This window comes from Chlorocebus sabaeus, chromosome 12 (assembly GCF_047675955.1).
Source record: "Chlorocebus sabaeus isolate Y175 chromosome 12, mChlSab1.0.hap1, whole genome shotgun sequence".
Classification (NCBI taxonomy): Eukaryota; Metazoa; Chordata; class Mammalia; order Primates; family Cercopithecidae; genus Chlorocebus; species Chlorocebus sabaeus.
Window position 1 is genome coordinate 104,844,406 of NC_132915.1, and position 27,895 is coordinate 104,872,300.

The following is a 27,895-nucleotide window of genomic DNA, read 5'->3' on the forward strand; positions in this document are numbered from 1 at the left end:
CAGGCACTGCTCACATCGGCCAACTGGCCCTTGGCCTCTCAGGACTGTCACTTGGAGACTCCTTCTCCAAGAGATGGCTGTTGCCAAGGTCATCTGTGCAGTGACCACTGCAGGGCATGGGCGCTCCCGGGAGCCGCAGCGCAGGGACAGTCCATGCAGACGGGTGGGGGTGGCGAGAAGGGGGAGGGCAAAGCCCTCCACTCTGCAGGTCGCCCGGGCCTGGTGGGCGAAAGGACTCAAACGCCAGAGGAGCTCTCTGGCCCTCGGCCGCGAGGGTTCAAGGCTGGGCCCAGCCGCGCTTTGCCGGGGTCCAGGGCGCAATGGATCGTGGGGGGCCCGATGGATCCTGGGGCACCCGCTGGGGGCCTCGCACGGGGCCCTCCCGGCTGCTTGAAAGACGGAGGCAGCAAGAAGCAGGGAAAGGGACTGGGGGGACACGAGCGAGTGACAGCTCGGAGTGGCGGGCCCTCCTCGGTGGCCACCGAGCGCGCGTCCACCTTGGGGAACGCGCTGCCTGCGCACCCGGGCGCGCCCGGGAAGGCCGGCTCGCTGGCCCCGCGTCTGTTTCTGAGCTGTCTGTGCATGTCTATTTCTTTCACTAGAGGTTGCTCACTTTCGCTTCTTGGTTCCTTTCGCCTCCTCTGACGGCTCCGGGAGCGTGTGTGCGCGCGCGTGTCTGCGTGCCCGTGTGCCCGCGCGCGCCCGGCGACCTCGCCCAGCGCCCCAGTCCCTAAAGGGAAGGGCATCCCGCCGGGCGTCGCGGGGCCTAAGGGAGCGTGGGAACCCACGCTGGGGAAGGCCTGCCAGGCCCTGCTGGCCCAGGAGGCCCCAATTACAGCCCAGTCTGTGTCGCTGAAGGCAGAAGACCTCGGTCATTACCTGTGTCCCTCGTCCCCACCCACTTCTCTCTCTTTCTGGGTCTCCAGACGACCGTCCAGAAAGCTGCAGCTACTTCTCCTGACTTGGACTGGGGGTAGGGTAGGGGGTGCTTTCTGCCACCCCTTTTCCCCATCCCAAGGAAACCGAGGCCGGTATGGACAGGGCCTTGCTCCACTGAACAGGAAGCCACATCCCGAACCTTTTGCTAGAGCAAGTGAGGTTTGGATTGGGACGAGAGGGACCTCTACAGCTTCTCCCCTCCTTCCCACCCACTCCTTACAGTTCTTTTGGTGCACCCTGTTCCTGGGCCCTACCTCAGGGCCTTTGCACAAGCTCTGGGCTCCAACAGGCCAGAGACCTCTATTCCTCACTAATTGACCTTAGGCAAATTCCTTAACCTCTCTGAGCATCCATTTTCTTGACTGTAAGACGGACTCAGAGAAGGATGTTTGAGGGTTCAAGGTGATGACCAGTACAGAACACAAGACCAGGCACTTAGCGCAGAGCAAAGGACATGTGTTGGGCCTGGGCAGTTCTGGGGATTATACAGACGCTTCCCTCGCCTGGGATCCCTCCATTGTCTCCAGGGAGCCTCTTCACCTTTCACCCCCCCAGTCCTCAATGGCTGACTTTCACTGGGAACAATTCCCTGCCCCAATCCCTGCTGTGAGGACCACCCAGTGGAAATAGAAAGAGGACCAGGTTGGAGGCTGGAGAACTGGGTTCAAATTCTGGCCAGTTCTGCCTGGCGGTGTGATTATGTGCAAGTTGCTAGGCCTCTCTGTGCCTGAACTGCTTTCTCTGTGAAACTGAGGCAGAAGGCTGCCTGGCCTGCATCTCAGGGCCCTCAGAGGATGAAGCAGAGCACAGTGGGATGTCATTCCAAGCAGTGAAAAGCCTCAGACAAAAGCATGTCGCCACTGTCGTTTACACCCATTCTTGCAGCATGGATTCAGGCTTGAGGAATCAGCTTGTCAACCGCATCAGAGGGGTCCGTGCCTCCTGTGCTAACGGGAGGTGGCTGGAAGGCCACTTCCAAGAAATTTGCAACTTGATGGGTTCTGCCGTTCACATGTAGCCTTGGTCATCAGTTCCAACAAGGAGGGTACTTGAGGTACGGTGACAGCCCCAAAAGGGAGTGTCCTGGGGAAAGAAGCAACGTCTACTTCTCCAATGAGTAAGGCCTTGGCCAGGGACCATAATGTCCTCAACTCTGCCGCCTGGCTCCCACATTGACTCTCCCTCACCCCACATACTTCCTCCTGAGCACCAGCCCCTAAAAGTACCCATATGGTGGCTCTATCCAGATCTCCTGTGCCCCCGTATCAAAGCTGCCATCTTTCCCCCAAGTTCACTGCTCCTCAATTACTGATGCCATCACCCACCCGATTCTTCAAGCCACAGGCTCATGATCCATTTGTTTTCTCAAGACAGAAACACTGACATTGATTTTGCTATATGCGTATTGTAAAACCACAGACAATATAAAACATGTGCATCAGAGGATGAAAGTTCCCTCATTATGTGCCCTCCTGAAATCGCCACATTTCACAGTTTGGTGAATTCCTGTATCTGTTTAAAACTCTGTTACAACAGACAGAAAATCCAACCAAGATAGGAAATAATGGGCTCATGTAATGAAATGACGCAGAGGTGATAGTGGGTTTCAGGCATGGTTTGATCCAGAGGCTCATGATGCTGTTGGAGCTCTGTCTTGGCTTTTCTGCAGTTCCTGTCCCTTTGCCTTCCTCACAGTGTCAGCTGAGCCCATTCTGGGTGGTACAGTGACTGCTGGGGTTCCAGATAGCCTGTCCTCAACACTCCACCATCAGACACAAGATGGATTCATTTGCTCCTGAGGATGAGTGAGGAAATTCGTTTTTCTGACCCTCTGGGGAGGGTCAGAGAAGACTTCCTGGAGGAGGCTAGGCCTAACCTGAGTTGGTGTCTCCTCCTTTACATATGCAAAAGCAAAGTGTCCTTTCACCTTTATGAAACTTGGGGCTCAGAAGTGTTAAGCCATGGGATTAAAGAGGCTGAAGCGATCATAGGGCAGTGTACATGAAAGTCAAAGGCAGATGGGGCTACGCTGGAGCGCCAAGCTGTGTGGCCTCAGGAAAGCGGTGCCTGTGGAACAAAGGCCCACCAGCCTCCGGGTTTATTAGGAGGGTTAGGCCCGGTCCCCAAATGCACTCCAAGTCTTGTTTATATTCTTGTTATTGGAGGCTTTGTCATTATTGCCACTTCAGTAGGAGCCCTCAGCACAGTGCCAGGCACCCAGCAGGCACTTAGGATGTAAGAGCTGGGATCCTGGCCGGGCGCGGTGGCTCACATCTGTAATCCCAGAACTTTGGGAGGCCAAGGCGGGTGGATCATCTGAGGTCAGGAGTTCGAGACCAGCCTGGCCAACATGGCAAAACCCCTTCTCTACTAAAAACATAAAAATTAGCCAGGCGTGGTGGCGCATGCCTGTAATCTCAGCTACTCGGGAGGCTGAGGCAGGAGAATCACTTGAACCTGGGAAGCAGAGGTTGCAGTGAGCTGAGATTGCACCATTGCACTTCAGCCTCGGCGACAAGAGTGAAACTCTGTCAAAAAAAAAAAAAAAAAAAAAAAAAGCTAGGATCCTGATTTTCACCCCCAGCTCCCCGAGGCAGAGCAGGCTGTGGTTGGGCCCACCTGAAACCCACCCCTCCAGAGGAATGACAGCTTCAGCATTCATGAGCAGACAAAATGTGCCATGGGACAGGCTCAGGCAAAGCCAGTCACCCTGGCAGCATCCTTCCTGCACATCCCCTCACTCTCTACCCCCACTTCTCAGAGGAAGGGGCGTTTCCAGGCTGAGGCGAGTCCTCCCGCTCCCTCCATCCGTCTGATCCTGGCTATGCGTCTGGCTGTCCGGCCATCCTTCTTCCTCCCTGGCAGGCAAGCCATTAAGCACCAGGCCCCCAAAGCACCGGCCTGCAGCCTCAGCATTAAGTGCATTTGCTGCCATTAGCAAGAAGCCCCGACCAGGCTAGTCTGGTCTAATGCACAGCCCACCTCATCCCTACTCCCTGGGGACTGCTTGTCAAAACTCCATCCATGGAGGAATAACAGAGCCTGAGAAGAAAAAATGGGGGCTCCAGGACCCAACATGGACAGTCATGTAGGTTGCTCACTGCACAAGTGGAGCTGCAATTCAGCCAGTCCTCCACTTGTCAGGCTGAGGGCCCTGGCACAGGCTGCATTCTGCACATGAGGTGGTGCCCTTTTCTAATCCCGTCCAAGGTGCTATAGGGGAAGAACCATGGCCTGTGTGGGTTGCAGGAAGAAACTACCTGAGAACTCGAAGCACCACATCTTTTTTTTTTTTTTTTGAGACAGAGTCTTGCTCTGTCAGCCAGGCTGGAATGCAATGGCGCAATCTCAGTTCACTGCAACCTCCGCCTCTCAGGTTCAGGTGATTCTCATGCCTCAGCCTCCCGAGTAGCTGGATTACAGGCGTGCACCACCACACCTGACTAATTTTGTATTTTTAGTAAAGTGCTGGGATTACAGTCATGAGCCACCGCGCCCGGCCACTACATCATTTTTTTCAAGTTGCATTTTAATTAAGTTCCTTTTGGAGTACAGTTCTATGAATTTTATAACAAGCATCAATTTGTGTAACCACCATCACTATCAGCATCCAGAATAGTTCTATCACATGAAGAGGCTTCCTCTTCCTATCTTTTTGTAGCCATTGCCCTGGCCTCACCCCTAACCCCTGGCAACCACTGATCTCCATCTCTATATTTTGACTTTTGGAGGGTGTCATATAAATGGAATTGTGTAGTGTGTGATCTTTTAAGATTGGCTATTTTTTTCACTCAGCGTTATGGTCTTGAGCTCTGCCCAAGGTGTTGCCTGTATCAACTCTTGGCTCCTCCTTATTACTGAGTGATAGTCCACGATATGGATGGACCACAGTTTGTTTATCCATTCATCCATTGAAGGGCATTTGGGTTGTTTCCAGGCTATTACAAATAAAGCTTCTATGAACATTCATGTATATGTCTTTGCATGGACCTAAGTTTTCATTTCTCTGGGATGATAAATATCCAGGAGTAGGATGGCTATATCATACTATATGAATATGGTTCACTTTTTAAGAACATGCCAAACTGTTTTCCAAAGTGGTTGTATCATTTTGCATCCTCACCAGCAATGTATAAGAGTTCAAGTTGCTCTGCAAACTTGTCAGCATTTGGAATTATCAGTATTTTTTTTAGCCATCTAAGGAGGTGGGGAGTGATATCCCATTGTGATTTTGACTTCTGTTTCCTTGGTGGCTAATAATGGTTGAGCACATTTTAATAGGTTCAATAGGTTCAATTGTCATCCCTGTATCTTCTCTAATGGATTGTCTGTATGAGTCTTTTTTCCACTTTTAATTAGTTTTTTTTTTTTTTTTTTTTTTTTTTTAAACTGTTGAGTTGTTAGAGTTCTTTATAGTTTCTGGATACAAGTCTTTTTTTTTTTTTTTTTTTTGAGACGGAGTCTCTCTCTGTCACCCAGGCTGGAGTGCAGTGGCCGGATCTCAGCTCACTGCAAGCTTCACCTCCCAGGTTTAGGCCATTCTCCTGCCTCAGCTTCCCAAGTAGCTGGGACTACAGGCGCCCGCCACCTCGCCCAGGTAGTTTTTTGTATTTTTTAGTAGAGACGGGGTTTCACCAGGTTAGCCAGGATGGTCTCGATCTCCTGACCTTGTGATCCACCCATCTCGGCCTCCCAAAGTGCTGGGATTACAGGCTTGAGCCACTGCGCCTGGCCTGGATACAAGTCTTTTGTCAGAGATGTGATGTGCAAATATTTTTTCATAGTTCATTCTCTTATCAGCATCTTTCTTAGAGCAAAAGTTGTAAATTTTTATGAGCTGAAATGTATCAATGTTTTTCTTTATGGATTAGGCTTCATTGTCATATCTTGGAACTCTTTGCCTAATGCCAAGTCACAAAGATTTTTTTTTTTTTTTGACACGTAATCTTGTTCTGTTGACCAGGCTGGAGTGCAGTGGGCAATCTCGGCTCACCATAACCTCCACCTCCCAGGCTCAAGTGATCCTCCCATCTCAGCCTCCTGAGAAGCTGGGACTATAGGTATGCACCAGCAAATCCAGCTAATTTTTGGGAGAGTTGGTGTCTCAATATAGACTATATTATCTCTTTAGTAATTTTTATAGAGATAGGCCTCACCATATTGCCTGGGCTGGTCTTAAACTCCTGGGCTCAAGTGATCCTCCCAATGCAGCCTCCCAAAGTGCTGGGATTATAGGCATGAACCACTGCACCCAGCCCCAAAAATATTTTCCTAGGTTTCCTTCTAAAAGTTCTTTATAGTAATAGATCTTATGTTTAGGTCTATGATCCACTGTGAGTAGATCTGTGTATATGGTGTGAGGTAAGGGTCAAGATGAGTATTTTGCATATGGGTGTCCAATTATCTCTCAGTTTTTATTAAATGAAGAAATGAAAAGCACAAAGGACCTGATAGCAAGGCTGGCAAAATGAGGGAGGTCAAGACTGTGTAGTAATCAATGAATAAAGAAAACTTTTTTTCAACATATGAAGTTTCAACAAATGATTAACAATTGGATATCTTTTTTATTTTATTTTATTTTATTTTATTTATTTATTTTGTGACAAAGTGTCACTCTGTTGCCTAGCCTTGAGTGCAGTGGTGTGATCTCAGCTCACTACAACCTCCACCTCCCAGGTTCAAGCAATTATCGTGCCTCAGTCTTCTGAGTAGCTGGGATTACAGGCGTGCACCACCATGCCTAGTTAATTTTTGTATTTTTCGTGGAGACAGGGTTTCACCGTGTTGGCCAGGCTGGTCTCGAACTCCTGACCTCAAGTGATTTGCCTGCCATGGCTTCCCAAAGTGTTGGGATTATAGGCATGACCCACCGTGCCTGGCCAGATTTTTTTTTTTTTTTTTTTTTTTTTTTCTGATACAGTGTCTCTGTCTCTCTCACCCAGGCTGGAGTGTAGAGAAAAAATCATGGCTCACTGCACTTCAGCCTCGCAAGTAGCTCAGACTGCAGGCATGTGCCACCACACCCAGCTAATTTTTAAATGTTTTGTAGACATGGGGTCTCACTTTGTTGCCCAGACTGGTCTCAAACTCCTAGGCTCAAGTGATCCTCCTGCCTTGACCTCCCAAAGTGCTGGGATTACAGGTGTGAGCCACTGCACCCAGCTTGGACATCTACTTTTTAAAAAATGAACCTCAGCCTAAACCTTATATCTTATACCAAAATTAACTTGCTCCTTTCAGATTAGAGGAGGGACAACAAATAATAATAATTAACTAACAGGCTGGAGATGGTGGTTCACGCCTGTAACCCCAGCACTTTGGAAGTTCAAGGTGGGAGGATCCCTTGAGCTCAGGAATTTGAAACCAGCCAGGGCAACGAAGCAAGACTCTATCACTACAAAAATTACAAACATTAGCCGGGTGTGGTGGTGCATGCCAGTAGTTCCGGTTATTCAGGGGGCTGAGGTAGGAGGATTGCCTGAGCCTGGGAGGGGGTTGAGGCTGCAGTGAGCTGTGATTGTGCCAATCCATTTCAGTCTGGAAAAAAGAGTAAGACCCTGTCTCAAAATATAATAATAATAATAGCAAGCTAGTAATGGATCATAGATTTAAATGTAAAATATAAAGACGGTCTGTATCACCGCGGGATTCTCAGCCTGACCCCACTGTTGGATGATGCAGAAGCAGTGAGGATTATGCAAGCTCAAGGGACAAGTCACATGGGCACCTTCTGTGGTCACAGCTGACCTGTCCCAGAGTTTAAGGATGGAAGGGAGGGAAGCAACATTTTTCAAGAGTGATCTCTGCACCACAGCCTCCACTAAGTGAGTTCTTAGCTTCATCTCATTTAATCCTAAAACAAATCAATACATTTTTGGAGGTTAAGGAACTTGTCTGGGGTCACACAGTAAATGGGGGAGCAGGGTTTGGACCCAAGGTATTTACTTCTGCTAGAGGCAGACAGGGGACAGTCAGGTCAAGCTGATGACTGGACCTGCATTGTTGCCCACCTGGTTTTAGGCCCTTGGCCAACGTGGGTGTGGGCAGGGGAGTCTTTCTTCCAAGATTCTGGGGCAATCCGAGGCCTCCATTTTCCCAAGAGCCTCAGCTCAGTCCTGATGAGGCCTCCTCCTGGGAGGTTGTTGTTCTTGGGAACTCACCAAACCCATCCCCAACAGTGAGGCACTATCCCGGGCCTGACAAGGGTGGACGCCTTGATGTCCCAGTGTCAAACCCTCCTGGAGGTATAGAAATAAGCAGGAGGACACGCGCCAGGCCTGGGCCAATCTGTGTCCATCCCTGCTTCCCGTGACTCACCAGCCGCTGCAGCCAATTGACCTTCTCTAAACTCCTTCTGCATTCCCACCCCCACACTACTGCCCAGGCTGGAGCCTTCTCCCAGGATCCCCTCTCCACCTCCTCTCCCTTCTTCAAATGCGGCCGCTGTTTCAGCATTCAGCTCAAGTCATGCCTTTCCCAGCAGCTCCCACGAGCTCTCCCTCTTCTGAACTCTTGCAGCTGATAAATACGGTCTAGTCCCCCATGGTTTCAAAAGCTGGTGTTTGCCGGCATAGCCTTCTAGAAAGGCACGGACCTTCTAGAGTCTTCTAGATGTTCCCAGAGAGGCATCTCCAGCCGTCTCATGACCAAACAGCTTGGGAGTGCTCCAAGGGCAGGAGTTGAGTTTTAAGCCCCTCTCTCCTTGGCACAGGGAAAGCTGGTTCCAGCCCATGGCTCAGGATCTGACAGCTCACTCTGCCATTTCCTTGCTGCGTGCTCAGTGTCTGGCACAAAAACTGCTCGATCAAGGGCAATAGTTGCTGCTGTGGTTTTCACGGTTATTATTTTTATTATCAAGATGATTTCTGGAACCATGTATGGAAAGTGAGAGGGTCCAAAGTCCTCCTCCAATAGGAAGCCTCCCCTCCTGGCCACTCCACTCCCCAATCCCCAAGGCCATGCCCACCTTTCCCTCCTGGTGGTCTGCTGCTCCTAGCTGCTCCTCCAGCCTCCCCAGCAGGGCTGCGGGCTCCTGTAGGGGATTGGGGTAGGCGGGGACAGAGGCGGGCTTTTAATTCTTCCCCACTCAGAGCCTTGAGTTGACCCTCAGTGTGACACTGAAGGGGCCTCAGGGATGCCCGGATCAGCAGAGGGGAGTGGGCTCTTGTCTAATGGAGTCCGCCCAGGGCCCAGGCCTCCTGCAGCCTGATTAGATTTTATGATCCCAAAGGAGCTGCCCTGGATCCCTGCTCACCTTCAAGCCTCATCAGCACCAGGCTCTGTCCATTGTGAATTTCGAACACAGCTTCTGCTGACACAACCTTCACCCCCAACCGCCCCCTCCACCGCATACCCCGCCCCCACTCCCGCCACACAGTCCTGCCCTGGCACCAGGCCGCCACCCTCTTCAACCTAGGTGCTGCCAGGCCTCTCTGCTCCTCCCAACTCTGCTTCCTGCCCACTTTTGCCCAATAGCTGAGGATCCACTTCTAGAACACGAATCTGCTTGTACCCCCATCCCCTGCCCCCCCCGCCCACCTCATACTCCTGCTACTTTCAGCAGGGGGTGGAGGGGGCTTTGCTAGACTTTTATGTATAATTATCACCAGGGGAAACTCTTAAAGATAGCGCCTTATTTTTATCGGAGCATGGCCTCCCGGGTCAGTCGTAGGGCCCCGGAATCTGCATTTCACAAGTCTTCCTTCAGGCTGGGGACTGTGGCCCAGGGCCCAGTTCACGTTCTGGTGGAAAACATGAAGAGACAAGAATATAAATGAGAGCCTGGCCTCCCCAGCAACGTGAAGGTGTTTCTGAGGGAAGGAGGACAGAAGAGCTCTTCAGCCAGCAGCATCCTAGCTGCTTCTCTGACTTGGAAACATCTAGACCTTTTCTACCTGGACCTCCATTTCTACTCTTGCCCCAGGGCCCACAAATGTCAGGGATGGGCCTGCTTGGACCCAGTTCTTCAATCTCTCATCTACAGGGTAAGGTGCAGGGCGCCCGGCTTGGCGAGTGAAGCCCCCTGGGGCCTGGCTCACTCTTCGTCACCTGCTGAACACCATCCTCCTCCGCATCACCCCCCAGCACCCAGCCTATGGTATTTGAATGTCCTGGGCAGCTTCTCACCTCTATGCCTTTGCACATGTTCCCTCTGCCTAGAACATTCTTCTTCCACCCTTGGGGAACTCCTATTCATCCCTCAAAACCCAACTTAGATTTCATGATTCCTGAGGGCCCCTCTGTTCCCTCACCCCCTTCTCTGACGGCATGGACCCTGCTTTGTTATAATTGTTTCATCCTGCTGCTTCTCTGCAGGCAGCTTATCAGCTTTACCATGATGGTTTTAGAATGAGAAGACCTAGCTTTGCCTCCGGCCCTTATACTTTCCAGGGCTCTGAACTTGGGTGTTATCCACCTACCTATCTAAAACCTTTTTGCTCATGATAAAATGGGAATTTAAAGTATTGCCCACTGCATTGTGCTACCTCGGCATGGAGACAAGATCTCACACCTGAAGGGCTCAGCACAGCGTGTGGCACGGAGTCACAGCACTAGTTATTTCTTTTCTTTTCTTTTTTGATACGGAGTCTCGCTCTGTCGCCCAGGTTGGGGTGCAGTGGCATGATCTCAGCTCACTGCAACCTCCACCTCCTGGGTTCAAGCAATTCTCCTGCCTCAGCCTCCCTAGTAGCTTGAACTACAGGCACGAGCCACCATGCCTGGCTAATTTTTGTATTTTTAGTAGAGACAGGGTTGCACCATGTTGGCCAGGCTGGTCTCAAACTCCTGATCTCAAGTGACCCGCCCGTCTCAGCCTCCCTAAGTGTTGGGATTATAGGCATGAGCCACCACACCCGGCCAGTACTGGTTATTTCAACGTCTTTCCTGTGGGCAGGCAAGCTCTGTGAGGCCAGGGAAGGCATTTTCTCCATCTTGGGATTCCTGGAGTCCAGGGTGGACCATTTCCCAGGGTGGACCCCAGGAGGACAGGTCTGTGGGTGACTCTGGGCCCTGCTGCTCTGCGCCTTCCCTGGAAACTGTCCCCACTCTGACTGCCACTGTTGGCTGTGCCGTGGGGACAGGGCCACGTGTCCCCCGGGGGTCCTCCGTCTGGAGTGAGAGAAGCCAGTGGGGCCCACGGGGTGAAGGGGCAGGGTTGGGGACAGAGGCACAGTCAGGAGAGAGGGGCTTTGACCTTCAGAACACTGTTGGCAGAACTTGGGGCCTTTCCAAAGGGGGGCTGCCTCCATTCTGTCCCCCAAGGGCCTGCCCAGCATGGGGGGAGCAGGGCAGGGTGCCCGGGAGGCATGAGGACTGGCCCCAGCTGCAGCACTCGGCGAGAATCTCTTGATCTCTTGGCTGCACCGAGAGGTGGAGGCAGCCGGGCCCTGGAGATGGTCTCCATGACAACCGCTGCCACTCACTCCCCATCTCGGATGTAAATTAGTTACAATTTTATTAGTGTGCAGAATTTCAAGAGGCCAGATCCTGTCTTGGAAGGGAAAAGGATGGCGGGGGGACAGAGGAGAGTTTCCTAAGCTTCACACCCCCGCAGGGACCCCAAACTCCAAGGTGGATCCATAGACAGTGAATTGGGCCGCGCACCCTCATTCATCAGCCCTGGTCAGGCTCTCTGGAGAGGAGGAAACACACAGGTCCATCCCCACTCTTCTGGCCACCTCCTCACAGCAGCCTGGGAGCACTCCCTCCCCACTTGACAGGGAGGCGGCTGAGGGCCTTGGGGGTCATTAGCTGGCACAAGGGCACCCAACTCGCCAGGAGCCAGACACTTGCTCTCCCACTCTGCCCAGGAAACCCCCAAGGTCGGTTAAGGTTCACCGAAACACTGCTGGGCACCACATAGGCAGGCTAGGGCATCCCCAGGGGCTTGGTCATCTGGACAAACACCAGGCCCTGGGTGCCAACAGTCAGCTTGTAGAGTCGCTATGGTGTGGCTGGAGGTCGTGTGTTTGTCCCCTCTAGCAGTGGGCAAACGTGACTGGTGCCACCCGAGTCACGGTGGCGTTTGATGCTCTGAATCATGTGTGCATATACACGTGCACACACAGTTTCTTCCCCAAGGAGGGAATAAAAAAGGGACAGATTTGTCTCTTTCCTAAGGCTGTTGTTAAAATTAGTTTTGTTCCCCCAAGGCACAGCCCACCGTGCATGCCCCTGAGGTGGCTCTGCTCCCTCTGCTTTGGGGTGAGACACAAGAGAGCAGGCCCCAGTGAGGTCATGGGCCACCAGAAATCCCCACCTGCGGCTGGCACTGAGGTGAGCACTGAGGAGTTGGCACTGCAGGGGCAGGGCCAGGTGCAGGAGGAGGGAGTGTGGAGTGTATCAGGGCAGGTCCCACACAGGTGTGAGTCCCCTGGCCAACAAAGAGGAGAAAAAGCAGGACTGGCTGAGAGAAGAGCCTATATTAAGGCTTGGAGGCATGACAAAGCCTGAGTGAGGGCTTGGGGCATGGGAGGATGGGAGGATGAAGGAGGAACAGAGGAGAGTGAATGGAGAGACTGAAGGGAGGTTGATGGGAAGGTGGATGGGAGGATGGATGGAAAAATGGATGCAGGGGTGGATGGGAGGATGGATGGAAAAATGGGTGCAGGAGTGGATGGGAGGATGGATGAAAAGATGGATGGAAAATGAATGGGAGCATGAATGAAGGATGGATGGGTGGAAAGATGGATGGGAGGATGGATGACAGGATGAATGAAGGATAGATGGGAAAATGGATGGGAAGATGCATGGGAGGATAGACAGAGGAATGAATGGGAGGATGGATGAAAAGACGGATGGGAGGATGGATGGAGGATGTGTGGGGAAGGCTGGGAGGATAGATGAAAAGATAAAAGATAGATGGAGGATGGATGGGAGGATAGATGGAGAATGGATGGAGGATGACTTAGAAGATGAATGAAAAATGGATGGAGGATGGATGGGAGAATGGATGGGAGGATGGTTGAAGGATGAATGAAAAGATGGATGGCAGCATGAATGGGAGGATGCATGGAAAGATAGAAAAATGGATGGGAGGATGGATGAGAAGATGGATAGGAGGATGAGTGAAGAACAAGATGGAGGGAGAATGGATGAGAGGATGAATGGAGAATGGATGGAGGATAGACGGGAGGATGAATGGGAGGATGGATAGAGGGTGGGCAGAGGAATGGATGAAAGATGAATGGAAAGAAGAATGGGAGGATTGACGGGAGGTTGAATGGGTGAGTGAATGAAAGATGGATGGAGATGGATGAAAGATGGATGGAGAATGGCTGGGAGGATGAATGAAAAGACGAGTGGAGAATGAATGGGAAGGTGGTTGAAGGATGAAAGGAAAGATGAATGGGAGGATGTATGGGAGGATGGACAGAAAGATGGATGGGAGAATAGATGGAGGATTGACGGGAAAAAATGGATGAGAGGATGGATGGAGAATAGATGGAGGAGGGATGGGAAGGTGGAAGGAGGATGAATGGAGGATGAACAGAGGCTGGATGAACGATGGATGAAAAGATGAATGGAGAATGAATGGGAGAATGTATGGGAAGATGGTTGAAGGATGGATGGACAGAGGAATGAATGAGAGGATGGATGGAGAACAGATGGAGGAAGGGTGAGAAGGTGGAAGGAGGATGAATGGAGGATGAACAGAGGATGGATGGAGGATGGCTGGGAGGATGGATGAAAAGTTAGATGGAGAATGAATGGGAGGATGGTTGAAGGATGGATGGAAAGATGGATGGGAGGATGCATGGAAGGATAGACAGAGAAATGGATGAGAGGATGGATGGAAAGACAGATGGGGATGGACAGAGGAAAGGATGGGAGGATGGATGGAAAGATGGATGCGAGGATGGATGGAGAATGGATTGAGGATACGTAGGAAAATGAATGGGAGGATAAATGGCAGGGTGAACAGAGGCATAAATGGAAGATGGATGAAAAGATAGATAAGAGAATGGGAGGATGGATGAGAGGATGAATGAAGGATGGGTGAAGGATGGATGAAGCGTGGATGGAGGATGACTGGGAGGATGGGTGAAGAGATGAATGGGGGATGAATGGGAGAATGGATGAGAGGATGGTTGAAGGATAAACGGAAAGATGGATAGATGAATGAAGGATGGATGAGAGGATGGATGGCAGATGGACAATGGATGGGGGATGGATGAAAGGATGGATAGGAAGATGATTGGAGGATGGATGGGATGATGAATGAAGGATGGATGAGATAATGGAGGGAGAATGGATAGGTGGGGAAATGGATGGATGGGAGGATGGATAGGATGATGGAGGGAGAATGGATGGAAGGACAGCTGAAGGATGGATGAACAGATGGATGGGAAAATGAATGAAGAATGGATGGGAGTATGGACGGAAAGATGGATGGGAGAATGGATGGAGGATGGATAGATGGGTGGAAGGATGGAAGATGGGTAGAAAGATGAAGGGTGGATAGATGTGAGAATGGATAAAGAATATAAGGGAGAATGAATGGCAGGATGATTGGGAGGATGGACAGCTGGATGGATGGAAAGTTGAATGGGAGGATGGATAGGAAGATGTATGGGAGAATAAATGAAGAATAGATGGGAGAATGGATAAAGGATACATGGGATAATAAATGGGAGGATGGATGGGAAGATGGATGAAAGGATGGATGGGATGATGAATGAAGGATGGATGGGTGAATGCATGAAAAGATGGATGGTAGGATGGGTGAAGAATTGATGGAAAGATGGATGGAAGGATGGAGGATGGATGGAAAGATGGAGGGAGGATGAATGAAGGATAGATGGAAGAATGGATGGGATGATGGACAGAGGAATAAATAGGAAGATGGATGGAAAGATGAATGGGAGGATGGATAGAAGGATGTATGGGAGAATTAATGGAGAATGGAGGGGAGGATAGATGGAAAGATGGATGAAAGGATGAATGAAGGATAAGTGGGAGGATGGATGGGAAGAAGGATGGGGAATGATTGGGAGGATGAATAGAGAATGTATGGAAAGATGGGTGGGAGGATGGATGGATGATGGATGGAAAGATGGATGGGAGGATGAAATGGGAAGGTCAATGGAGGATAGATGGGAAAATAGATGGGAGGATTGATGGGAGGATGGATGGGGGATGAGTGGAGGACGGATGGAGGTTGGTTGAGGGATGAATGGAGGATGACCGAGGGGATGAATGGAAAGATGGATGGAGGATGAGTAGAAGATGAATAGAAGGATGGATGGCAGGATGGATGGGTAGATGGATGATAGATGGGTAATTGGATAATGGATAGGGGATGGTTGAAGATGGATGGAAAAATGGATGGGAAGATGAACGGGAGGATGGATGGGAGCATGAATGAAGGATGGATGATAGGATGAATGGAGCATGGATGGGAGGGCGGATGGTAGGATGGATGAAGTATGGATGGGAGAATGGGTGGGTGGATGGGCAGGAGGAATGGAGGAGAGGCTGTTTCACGCAGTTATGCCCATGAGCTATGGCGACAGACCAGGCTAGGATTCAAACCCCAGCTACTCTATATGATAGTAGTGTCATCTTGTGTAAGTTTTGTAACCTCTCTGAGCCTCAGTTTTCTTGGGCGGGAGGACAGACAGGAGGAAATGCAGATGGAATGATTAAGTGAGTACTCTAATACATGTAGAATACTTAGGACAGGCCCTGACACACAGTCGGTGCTTAATAAATGTTCACTTGATGATTGCATCCCATGTTCTGAACTCAGCCTTGGGGACATGTGTGAGGAGTGAGACGCTGGGGCTGCCCTCGGGGACTCATCGTCCGCTGAGCAAAGTGATCAGTTCCGATTCAGGGCCCCTTGGGATCGTCAGGGAAAGGGCCCCATAGGTTGCCTGAGTCGGAAGGAAGGAAGGGGGGAAATGATCATGAATCTGTATTGACCAGGCCCAGGGTCAAGGTGTTGGCAGCCGCAGAATACTCAGGGGACCGGGAAGAGGGCCTGGCTGGCCCTGAGGGGCATCAGCGCTGGAGGCCTGGAGACCAGAGGAAAGCCAGGGGAGGGTGGGAACCAATGTGGCAGGGATCAAAGGGGAGAAGAAAGAAATGGGTCATTCGGATTTGGCCGGGGATTTCTGAAAGAGCCGTTTAGTGGCAGTGGGGCTGGGAGGCCATCAGCTGAGGACCGCAGTGAGGGCTGGGCAAGAGGGCAGAGAGTGGTTCACGCCATAGCAGCTGCTTTCAAACACCAGAGGGGCTACTCTGACAGTTCTCTCCCTTGCTCAGGCAGAACCAGGGCCCGCCCCCCGCCATGTGCATTTCCAGGCCTGTCCTGGGTAAGAAGCCTCCTCCGGTTCACGATGTGCGCAATGACCAACTGCGGGCTCTGGTTGGATTCTGACAGTCTGAGCCCCATTCGGGTGGACCGGAACACAGAAGTCTCTCCTCCCCAGGAGGGAGCCGGCCATGGGGACAGCCTTTCCCAGCAGGCCTGGAGAAACACCAGCCAGGTGGCGGGCCTCTTCCTGTGGTGGCCCACACTCTCAGGATGTGAGAGACGAAGTATGAAGGATCTGAAGCGGGGGCTCTGTGTCCAGGGAACTGCCAATCTGTCATTTGACTGGGGCCAAGAGCCCCCAGGGGATCCTGTCCTGAAGTCCTCTGATGCTATAGCCAGGGCAGGGCCCCTCTTGAACTCCTCCTGTCTGCTTCTGAGGTCCCAGGGATCTGAGGTCCCAGGGAGGGTAGCAGGCTCCCCGAGGGTCACCTGAGCTCAGCTTCCTGTCCTCTGTGAGGCAGAGCTGCCTGGGGTCCCCCTTGCCCACCTGGCATCCCGAGGTGACAGCTCTGGTTGACTTGCCCCTCACTTCCCTCCTCTATGTTACAACTTGCCATATTTTGTGGCCCGAGGGCTGAGAATTCCAACAGGCAAGAGCGGGGATGGGACCGCCCACCCAGTTCCAGTCGTGTGTCTTACTAATTATGCCACACACTGGAAAACTTAATTAAATAGATGCTCGGTGTGTAATTTCAACAAGTTTGGAAGTCGGGGGAAATCAAACAAACAGCCTCGTGGCCCAGCCAACCGCCTGTCACCTTGGCAAAGTCCCCCTGGGTCCCGGGTGCTGGGGTCCCGCCCTGTTAGGCTGTGGTGAAAATGCCTCCTTCTCTCAGGGTCCCCAGAGGAAACCCCTCCTCCCTCCACTCTGCAGCCTCAATTACAAACATGCACACACACACGCCCCACAGACGTGCACATGCACACACACACACATGCATGCACACACACAGCAGGAGCTGCAGGAGGAAGCCAGGCAGCCAGCGGGGACCCAGGAGGGTGGGAACACCCCAAGAACGAGGGCTGGTTTTCGTTTATTGCATTAAATGGTTATACAGACAGCAGGAGAAATACACAAGGAAAGGCCAGGCGCCCCGAACGCAAGTCCAGCGCCTGAGCTTCCTGGCATTCATTTCCAAGTCTCTCTTGGACCCTCCTCCTCCTTCTCTCTGTTCCTCTTTGGGACACACCCGTGCTGTATGTTCTGCATGGAGGGGACCTCAGCCACAGGCAGTCCTTGTCCCACAGGGGCCCAGGAAGAGCGTCCCGGTAGATGGCAGTGGCAGAGGGAAAGAGAGAGGTGGAGGGGACAGGAAGCCGCTGTTGGGCTGGACCTGGGCGTCCTCTCGTTCATCCCTGTATGGGGTTTTGAACTGTGTACTCTGTCAACAAAGAGAATTTGGAGAAAAACAGAAGAGGGACTCCAAGGCAGTGGGAGAAACTCCAGTAAGCATTTACTCAACAGCCTCCACCACCAGAATCTTCCTTCAGGGCTGAAGATGTGTGGGGTGGTACACAGCGTCACACCAGACAGACAGGCCCTGCGGAGGAGACGCGGTACCGTGAGACGTGAGGGAACACACAGATGTCAGGAGAAGAGAGTCATGGAGAGCGAAGTGCTCCAGGCCAGAGCCTGTGGCCTCCAGCTCACCTTAGAACAGTCCCCAGAGACCGCCCCTCGTTCGCGGGTGAGGAAACTGAGGCCTGGAGACCTGAGTCAGTGTGCAGCAAACATCGAAGCGAATTTGAAGAGGCTCAGCCTCGGTGTGTGGCTGCGTGCTGCTGAATTGTGACTGAGAGGGCAGACAGGGACAGGGACGGTGCTCAGGGCAGGCCTCTCAGAGGGGTTTTGAGCTGGGGCCCAATGAACCCAGTGCTGGCTCTGGGCTGGGCACACGGCTTTTTTTGGCAAGCATCTCACTTCTGGGTAGCCTGCCCATGGCTGCATTCTGGAGACCAGGAGCCTGAGGCCCACAAAGCTTATGGAGCAGCCTGCGTTCTCAGGACTGGGGAGAGCAGCCGGGGGCTCAGACCTCGCCGTGCCGCGCTCGCCTGTCCACCATGCTGCCCTCTTCTCACAAGGCCACACGCTCCCAGCACACAGGAGGAGCCCAGATGGGAAAGGGCTGGAGCATGAACGTGACAAGGCCTTGCCTTCGGAGGGGTGAAGGTTGTCCCAGGGTACCCTGTCCCCCCTAACCACTCCCAGAGGGACGGCCCTGCAAGCGGTGGCCACCCAGACCTTGCAGGGGTGAGGCCCCGGGCTGCGGAGGAACCAAGGAGAGGCTGCTCTCGCTTCCCACACTCCCGGATCCTGGGTCCCTCCACCTCCCGCTGGCCCTGCCACCCAGCTCTCACTGACACTGGCTCTGGGGCAAGCAGGAGACTCCCCGGTGACGTGCCAGGTTCGGGCCTGGGCTCCAATCCTGCAGGCCACTCCTGGCCTGGCCACTCCACCGCATCTCCCAGTCCCATCTCCCTCCTGGGGACCTGGGTCTCTGGGTTTTGTGAGGCTGAATTCTTCTCAGTTCTCAGATGTTAAGACCATCTCCTCAAAGAGGCCTCCCTGAGCCCCCGCCCCCACGATGATCATGCAGGCATTCTCTCTCTTCCTCGGGTGGCTGTGGGTTTGTTCCTGTCCAGGTGGCGTGGGCTACTTCCTGCCATGCTGTCCCTCTATCCCCAGGATCCAGGGCAGACCGGCTAGGGAAGGTCGCCGTAGATGCCGGTGACTCCAGGGGACAATCCAGGTCCCTTCTCCTCCAGGAGAGTCCTGAATTAACTTGGAATGTCTGGGCCCAGCCCCAGTTCTGAGCCCTGCTAGGTCACTGGTGGGTCTTCTCCAAGCAGCCAGGCCCCAGCCTAGGCCCACTCTTCCAGTGACCTGAACAAAAGGAGGGTGGGGGCTGCTGTCTGGAGCAGGCCTGGGAGGGGAGCCCACTGTTCAACCCTGACAGCCCCTGCCAAACTCCCCAGGATCCAGTAGTGGGGCAAGGGGGTGGGAGGGGCACGGGGGTGGGAGGACACCAGCGTAGGTGCTGGTTCCCTTGGTGGTCTGTGCCTCAGAGCCCCAGAGACACTTCTCCACTCCTCCCAGCCCCTCTTTCTGCTGCCCTCCCTCCCTCCCTCCTCCCTGTCCTGCCGTCTTCCTTCTCCTCCCTCCCTTCTCCCTCCCCCTCCTTATCTCCCTCTTTCCCTCCTTCTCTCCTTCCCTCCCTCTCCCTTCTCCCTCCCACCTTCCCTCCCCCATCTCCCCACCCTCCTCCCCAGCCCTGCCCTTCACAGCTCTCCTCTCCCTGTTCCTGAGGTTCTCTTGGTCCCTGCCTCTCTCCTTTTCTGTCTCCAGTTCTTTCCTCCCCACCTCACCCCCGTCCAAGAGAGGGGCTGCAGGGGCTAGTGGTTTGCAGTTCCCAAAGCAGTCATCTGTCTGCGTCTGCGCCTCTGCAGAACTGGGCTCTCTGGAAAACTGAGGCTGCCTAAGCCTGGACCTGCAGCCCTGCTCCGCAACTCCTCCCCACCCTCCTCCCTGCTCCCCACCTCCTCCCCATCCTCCTCCCTCCTCCCCACCCTCCTCCTCTTCTTTCCTGCCCCCTCCCTCCCCCCTCTTCCCTCTCAAGCCAGTATTTTTAGCTCGCTGCTGTGCATTCGTGTGCAGGGTGTTCTCTGACGCCTGGATGAGGTTTTATCTGTCGTGGCAGCCCCAAGGGCAGCTGGCAGACTTTTTCCTCTTAAGTTTGGAGCGCACTCCCCTCTTCCCAGGCTCGGGCCTTGGCTAGATGGGGGCTGGTCTCTCGCCTGCCTGGGTCTGGGGCCCGAGCTCCGGCGTCCAGGCTGCCTGGCCTCCCCTCCCTGCCGCTGCCTCCCTTGCCTGCTCCCCCTCCTCTTCCTCATCCTCGGCCTCGGGCCTTTGTCTCTGGAAGACACGGAGCTGCTGGAGTGCCTGCCTGAGCCACACGCGGGCTCTGCAGCCTCTCGCCGCCTTCCCCTCCCTTCTCTTCTAATTTAGCCCTTTCCTTGGGCAGCCTCTCTCAAGGCTCCAATCGTTCTCCGTTTGTTCCTCTCCTTCCCTGCCTTCCTTTTTCCACCTCCTCCTTTTCTCCCTCCCCCTTTTCTCTCCTCTCCTGACACCGTTCTCCTTGCCTTTAGGGAATGGAAAAAAACCCCACAGTTGGAATGTGGGGACCCCAGCTTTACTCCACCATCCCATATTTTTTTCTGCCCTCAGCAGCCACCCCCTGGACAACAGGGTGGGGGAATGAGGAGGGCATTGTGAGAGGATTCTGGGGCTGAGGGGGTTCCTGGAGCCCAAGTCTCCAAGGCGAGCCTTCTGCAGGGCCCACCCTCATGCCCATGCCTTTCTGGGACTCCCTGGGGTGCAGCCTGGCTCTGGTGGGACCTCCATGCGGCCTGGGCAGGAGCCAGCACAGCCCTGCTCCTTCCCCAGGCTGTCTCTACCCCTCCAACCCGGGTCCTCAGAAATTTCTTCTCCCTCCCTCTTCCCCCATCTGGCACCAACCCGAATTTACCTTTGTGAATATCACTTAAAATAATCAACCTGTTGTCCTCAGCACTTTACAGTTTGCACATCTCTCTGCTCAGGTCACAGCAACTATGTACATTGGGCCCTATTTCACTCTCCCTGGTGATAAAGGAGGCACATGCCCAGCACCTCGGGCACTGCCATCAGACCCACCTGAACCGGACCTAGGTCTCACCTTGCTGAGCCTTCACGTGGGCACCAGGCTCAATACCTTCTTGGGGCTCAGAGACTCAGAGACACAGTGTCCTCTGCCCGAGGTCACACAGCCCCAGCTGGTGCAGAGAAGAGGTGTTTGGGGCTAAGTGTGAGGAGCTTGCGGCCTCGGGGGACTCCACCGTCTCCTTCCGGGGCCGTTCTCATGCCTGTCGTCTCCCCGGGTCAGGATGGGGCTGGGACTGACGGAGCCCCCACCCTTTGCTTCCTCACCTACTCCTGACCCCCCGGGCTTTTCTGTGGGGCTGACTCGGGATGGTTGGTGGAGAAAGTGCTGCCTGTCCCCTACACTTTGTGCTGGCTTTGTCCTCCTCGTCCCATCCAAGACTCCCAGCCTCAGCACCCCTCTGTCCGCCCCACTCTCTGGGCCCCCTGCTGCAGTCTGGACTCAGCTTGCCTCCTCCTCCCCTCTCCTCTCTCCCTCAGGCCTCTGCTTTCCTGATTCTGCCACCTGGGCTGGCCCCTGGCTGGGCCCCCTCCATCCCGTCTGTCGTCCCTCTCTCCGAGGGCCTCTCCCTGCAGCTGCGGCATGTCCCCTGCTCTCTGTGCATTTCCAGCACGGTCTCTGTGTCACCCCAACCCTCTGCTGCCTGTATCTCCCCGTCTCTCCCTCCCTCCCCTGTCCTGCTGTTTCTGCTCACCCCAACATGGACACATGCACATACGCGCAAAGACACACGGAGGCACACGCAGGGGCCGGTGCAGACATGCAGCTCATACATGCAGCCCATACAGTTGTTACTGCAGCAGTGGAGGGACAGAGGCTGGCCCCAGGAGGAGGCAGAGGAAGGGGACCCCCTGCCCAGTCCTGATGTCCCCAGGCCTGCAGGCGCCTCATGGTGGGGTGGCGTTCTGGGCTGGACAGGCTCCCATGGTCCTGTGGCTCTGTCTTCTGAGTCTCAGGGGCAAGAGACAGCCTTAATGGGGCCAAAGCTTCCAGAATTCTGGCAGGAATCCCTAGCATACCCGACCAGTGCTGGTCCCAGGGCAGGGACCTGGAAGTGGGCACAGCCCTGAGGGCAAAGGGGTTGGATCGGGGCAGGGGCAGCAGAGACGGCCACTCAGCACAGGATCTGAGGGCGCAGCCACAGGGCCTGCACCAGGAGGCCCTGAGAGGTGACTGAGTCTCCATGCCTGGGTTCAGTGCTGCCATGGACGTGGGAAGCCTCCTCACCAGAGTTCCCGGGCCCTCTGTCCCCACTGCTCTCTAGGTGCTGGTGGGAGCCAGACAGTCCTGGGTTTGAATCTCACCCCCTTTCACTAGCTGTGCAACTGTGAGGGGTGACTGATCCCCTTCCCCTCCCTAAGGGGGTGATGCAGCCACCTGCCCTCAGGACCCAGTGGGGCCTCCATATCGCCAGCCTGGGCGTGGGACAGCCCGGTGCTGTAGAGTCAGCTTTGGGTTCAAGTCCTGACGCTTTCAGTAGAGGAAGGGGGCGGGGCTGGGGGTGAGCCTCCTCGCCCCGTGTGGGCCTGGGCCCTCCCCTGCAGCAGAGTCTGGTCTTGGCAGCCTTTCTTTGGGTTTGCACTGGGATCGGAGCCGGCACTGGATGTTTCCTGTTTGGGGGGTTCTGTCTTAGGGGCGCTGAGTGGGTGGGGGGCTGCTGGTATTGGCACCTCTCGCTGCATGCCCGGGGCTCTCAGTCATTCTGCTGATGTCCGCTGAGTGTGGTCGGCCGTGAATTGGAGTCTGGGCAAATCTCTGGACCTACAGAGCCTCTGTTTCTTCCTCCAGAAAATGGGGATAACAACAGCACAACCCTCCCAGGTGTGACGCTGCACTAAGAGCACCCTGGAATGCTCTGAGCTCAGCAAGTGCTGAGGTTCAAATGGGAGTGGTGGTTGTTCGCTGTTTTATCTGCTGGACACGGCTTTAGGTATCCAGGCCATCCCTCTGCCCTCAGCCCACATGAAGTTTCTGCTCCAAAGCTGAGAGCTCAGGCACCCTGTTTCCCAGTTTTCTGTGCCTAACAGAAGATGGGGTGGGGGAACACAAAGGGGATGGAGTCTGCTCCCTCCCCAGGGCTGGAGGGGGGCCTCCCGCTGTGAGCAGGGCCCAGTCCCTCCCCAGCTCTGACGCAGACCCCTGGACATTGGGAGGGTGCTCTGCTCCCTCAAAGATCTGGCTTTTCCCCAAGATTGGAAGCCAGCCAAGGAGGGAGGGGCAGGGGCTCCGAGGGAGGCAGAATGTGGGGAGTAAGAGGGTCACCGCACCTCCACGAGCAGGGGACAGGGTGGGCTGGAAAGGTCTGAGGCTTCAGGGGCATCCTCAGAGTGCTGTCCCCAGACTTGGGGTCTGTCTCAGCTCCAGCAGGGAAGCCAGTCTTCCTCCTGTCTGCACCCCCTCCCTCCTCATGGCACCTGTACCTCTACTGATTTATGTTTATTTGTTTATTAATCCTCAGGCTCCCCCCAGAAGAGTGTCAGCTCCTTGAGGGAAGGAATGTGGTCTCATTCTCTGCTGCATCCTCAGCACGGGGTAGGGTGCCAGGGACACTGAGGTATTCACCAACAGCTGTCGGATGGATGAGTGAGTGAGGAATGAGTGGCTTCTGGGGCAGCTGGGGCTTGTGGCCTGAGAACACCAGCTCCACCTGTCCCTTTCTAGACGTGGACCGAGGGCAGATGCTGACCTGCTCGTTGATAGCCAGCCTGGGGGTGGGACAGCTTCCAGGCATGGCTATGGAGTCAGCCCTGGATTCAAGTCCTGATGATTTCAGTAGAAAAGGGAGCAGGGCTGGGGACTGAGCCTCCCCACCCAGTGTGGGCCGGGGCCCTCTTGGGCAACAGTCTTTCTCCTGGTTTGCACTGGGGTGGGAGCCAGCACTGGATATGTCAGGTTTAGGGGTCATGGAACCTCAATGTCTTCCTCAAAGCCTCAGGCTGAGGGCCTTGTGGGACCAGTGCCCTCACTCCCTGCTTTGGTTTCCTTGGCTCAGCCCCCGGCCACTCCCCGGTACTGCCAGTGGATCACCGTGTCGTCCCCACTCGCTCTCCCACCAAGAGATCCTTTGCATAGGCCGTTCCCTCCGCTGGGCATGCCATTCCCTCTGCTTTCTGCATGGCTGCTCCTGAGACTCCTTCCCTCCTCCGAGGCAGCTCCGCCTCCCTGCAAGCCATGCCCCGAGACTTCCTTCCACCTTTGCACTTAGCCCAGCCCGCACGCATCTCTCATGTCACTGTGTTTCTCTTTGCGGGTCATTTGACTGTCTCCTTGGAAAGTTAGCTCCATGCAGATTTGGCCTGGGCTGACCTGCCTGCTGTTGCCTCCCCAGTGCCCTCACAGTATACACGATGGAAGGTACCAGAGCTTAGAGCAAGGCCTAGCACACAGGGCATGCAATGGTGAATGAAGGGACGAAAGAACAGACGAAAGAATGATGGAACAAACAAAAGTGTGAGTTTTGGGATTAGACTGCCTGGGTTTGCATCCTCACCAGCTCTGACCCTTGGGCAAATTATTTAACCTCTCTTGGCCTCAGTTCCCTCATATATAAAATGGGGATAATCACAGTGCCTACCTCATAGGGTGGTTATGTGGATTCAGGGAGTATCCGATATCTGCAAGTGTGTAGCATATGAATATCACGTGAGATTTTTGGGCATAACCTGTGCAAACCCCAATTCTTGATGGGGTCTCAGGAGCAGCCATGCAAAGGGCAGCGGGAATGGCATTCCGGCGGAGGAAACAGCAGCACAGGATGTTTTGAGGGGGAGAGCAAGAGCGGAAGGGAGAGAGATGAATTGGCACTGCCAGGGAGCGGTCATGGGAGCTGAACATCCACAGAAACCAGCCATGAAGAGGAGGCAAGCCAGGCCAGGGGGAGGCAGAAGGAGGAAGTGAACCAAGGCAGAGAGCAAGGGCTGGTCTCGCAAGGCCCTCAGCCTGAGGCTTCGAGAAGGCCATGGAGGTACAGTGACACCCCAAACCCCAGCCCCACCCCAGCTTCTCTTGCAGTCTTCCTCATCCCAGGAAATGGCACCTCCCACTGTTCATGGCACAGGAGTCAGGCTTGATGCTTTTCTTTCTTCCACATTCACATCTGATCCTTTCACAAATCCTGATGGCTCTACTTAAAATATATCCGAAATCCAGCCATTTTCATCTCCACTGCTCCTGTCCCCGACCAGGCCGCCGCCATCTCCCCTCTGGGCTGTATCAGCTCCTGGCTGAGAATTCTGATCAGTTCCCCTGACTTCCCTCCATCCCCTTCAGTCTATTCTCACTCAGAAACCAGAGAGATGGTTTAAAAACACAAATCAAGCCGGGCGCGGGGGCTCACGCCTGTAATCCCAGCACGTTGGAAGGCCGAGGCGGGTGGATCGCTTGAGTCCAGGAGTTCAAGACCAGCCTGGATGACATGGTGAGACTTCATCTCTACAAAAAATAAAAAAGTTACCCAGGTGTGGTGGGATGTACCTGTAGTCCCAGCTACTTGGGAGGCTGAGGTAGGAGAATGACTTGAGCCCAGGAGGTCGAAGTTGCAGGGAGCAAGATCGCACCACTGCACTTCAGCCTGGGTGACAGAGCGAGGCCTTGTCTCAAAACACACACACACACACACACACACACACACACACACACACACACACACTGACACATACACTGACCCTGGGCTCGCCCCTGCTTTCACCTTCCCTGGCTTCCTGGGTTCAGGTGTCCTTAGAGTCAGGACACCGGGCACGCCCCCTTGATACCTGCTGCTCCGGCCCTGAGCCTCTGCTCCCGGCTCCCCTCAGGCCTCCTTCCCTCCCTCCACCCAGGTCTCGGCTCCAGTGGCATCTCGTCACCTCCCTGGCTTCCCTGTCCAAACTCCAGCCCTCTTGTTCTCTGCTCTAGCCCCTCACCCTGCTCCCTGGATCCTAACATTAGTTTCCTGGTTCTTTGTCTCTGTGTCTCAGAATGTCAGCCTTGAAAAGGCTGGAACTTGGCTTTGCTGTTCAGTGTCTCCTGGTGCATAGAAGAGTGCCTGGCAAGAGTCTGTGCTCATAAATATTGATTGGACAAACGAATGAACGCTAACTATGACTATTATTACCATTATTGGTCGGCAAAAGCTAGAGGAAGATAGATTTGAGGAGACGGTTGATGTGATTATGTCTAATAAGAAAAAACAACAACAACAAACAGTGGCCTGCTCCTGCCTGGCTTCCGTCAAAGACCAAAGACCAGTGAGCTTTCTGTCCTCCAGGCTCTGTCTTCCTGCTGCCATGGTTACCACGCTCCGTGGGCTCCAGAAGAAAGGCCAGGCCAGGCTGACTCTGCGGTTCTGCCCGGCTTCCTTGGGTAGCCCAGGGCCTGGTAGAGAAAGATCCCATTCAAAAACAGCTGGCCTCCCCGGTCTTATCTCCGTGGTGCCCAGATGGAGGGAGAAAGGAGGCACTTGCTGTTCTTCCAGAAAAAAACCAGTCCAGGTTCACTCTGCATTTGTGGAGGACCTGGTCATGCTCTGGGCAACTCAAAGACGTTTGGATCACGGTCCCTACCCTCCGGGAGGTTTCTGGTAGCAGGGAGGGGCCAGAGACAAGCATTGACTTAGCTGTGTATAAAAATAGCAAGGGCTTGCACGTGACAGGGGAAAGTCAGGTGCAGAGAAGCAGGGAGAGCTCTCTCACCCATACCTGCCCCCCCAGCCTCGCTGTCCACTGCCCCTGATGCATGCCTTCCTGGCCAAGGTGGCTGAGCTCCCATGTCTCCACCGGGTGCCATCCCAGACTCCCAGAGGCCTGGGGCTGAGCTGCTCCCTCCGTAACCTCAGGTCTCAACCAGTGGCTGACAGGGGTTAAGAGAGCTTGCACAGATCTCACCGCTGGTGGCTGGCAGAGCTTCAGAAGGGTGCAGAAGGGACACTGACTTGGCAATAGCATCCTGGGATCATCTTTCTCACCTCTCTGCTCCTTCAGCTGACAATCCAACCCTGTTCTCCACCGCTGAGAACAGACTCTAGACCCCCAGAGAGCCTATGAACTGACCACCGCACCCCGAGGAGCAGCTGCAGGGTTTGGGGGCCCACGGCTGAGGCCTAGGACCATCACCATGGTGGTCACTGTCTTCTCCATGACTACAGTCATCACCTCCATGACCAGTCGTCATCACCTCCATCATCACCACTGCTGTGAGAAAAATTGTGTCCCCCAAAAAGATAGGTTAGGCCAGGCGCGGTGGCTCACACCTGTAATCCCAGCACTTTGGGAGGCCGAGGCGGGTGGATCATCTGAGGTCAGGAGTTCCAGACCAGCCTGGCCAAAATAGTGAAATCCTGGCTCTACTAAAAATACAAAACATTAGCCGGGCGTGTTGGCGGATGCCTGTAATCCCAGCTACTTGGGAGACTGAGGCATGAGAATTGCTCGTATCCTGGAAGCGGAGGTTGCAATGAGCCGAGATTGCACCATTGCACTCCAGCCTGGGCAACAAGAGCAAAACTCCATCTTAAAAAAAAAAAAAAAAAAAAGGTTCAAGTCCTAACCCCAGTCCCTCAGAATGTGGCTTTGCGTGGTCTTTACAGAGATAACCAAGTTAAGGTGAGGTCGCTGGGGAGCCCTAATCCAGTAAGAGTGAGGTTCCTATAAAAAGGGGAAAGGTGAACAGACACGCAGAGTGAAGATTATGTCAAGACGGAGGGCAGGAGGATGGGAGGACCAGAGGACAGGAGTGACGTGGCCGCACACCAAGGCTGCTGGAAGCCGCAGAGAGGCCTGGGACAGAAGCTTCGCTGGGGCCTTCAGAGGCAGCATGGTCCTGCCCATGCCCTTACTATGGACCTCGGCCCTCTGCCACTGTCAGACGGCTCTAGCAAGTGAATATAACCACCATCAGCATCAACCGTCATTATGATCACCCCGTCCTCATCCTCATCCTCAACACCCCCATTTTCATT

General features: G+C 54.1%; 1 long non-coding RNA gene across 1 annotated transcript; it reads right to left on the reverse strand.

Annotated features, from left to right (window-relative positions):
* Positions 1-16,864: 16,864 nt before the first annotated feature.
* LOC103239769 (uncharacterized) lies at positions 16,865-19,754 on the reverse strand. The gene is made up of 3 exons (XR_499662.3): positions 19,628-19,754; positions 17,913-19,145; positions 16,865-17,802 (listed from the first exon to the last, which is right to left on the reverse strand). It is a non-coding gene; the product is annotated as an uncharacterized lncRNA (long non-coding RNA).
* Between the last annotated feature and the right edge of the window lie 8,141 nt (positions 19,755-27,895).